The 417-nt window shown below is 38.4% G+C and overlaps 1 non-coding gene across 1 annotated transcript; it reads left to right on the forward strand.

Annotated features, from left to right (window-relative positions):
- Positions 1 to 118: 118 nt before the first annotated feature.
- LOC113340796 lies at positions 119 to 237 on the forward strand. Its single transcript, XR_003355649.1, has one exon. It is a non-coding gene; the product is annotated as a 5S ribosomal RNA (ribosomal RNA).
- Positions 238 to 417: the final 180 nt, after the last annotated feature.

Consider the following 417-nt stretch of genomic DNA (forward strand, 5'->3'; position numbering starts at 1 on the left):
TTCCAACAAGTTGTCAATTCCCAGGATCGGAATTTCCGTGAAGATCTGATTGTTGTTAGGTTGATCGAGCCACTGCATTGGAGATATGTTAAGTAGTAGAACTGGTGAAATGGTTTCAGCAATCGGTCATACCAACACTAATGCACCAGAACCCATCAGAACTCTTTAGTTAAGCGTGCTTGGGCGAGAGTAGTACTTAGATGGGTGACCTCTTGGGAGGTCCTCATGTTGATTGCCTTTTTTGATTTTTCTGGTGTTTTTTTTTGTGTTTTTTCTTATGATGACCAGTGACTACTGATATGTGCAATATTTGCACTAGTTAGGTACTCAAATGCTTTGCTTTCTTAGTAGTTTTTGTATAATTATGCTTTGATTTTGTTTGTTTTGAATTTCTTAGGTGCTTGAGGCTATCTTGAC

Source organism: Papaver somniferum, unplaced genomic scaffold (assembly GCF_003573695.1).
Source record: "Papaver somniferum cultivar HN1 unplaced genomic scaffold, ASM357369v1 unplaced-scaffold_23720, whole genome shotgun sequence".
NCBI classification, from domain to species: domain Eukaryota; kingdom Viridiplantae; phylum Streptophyta; class Magnoliopsida; order Ranunculales; family Papaveraceae; genus Papaver; species Papaver somniferum.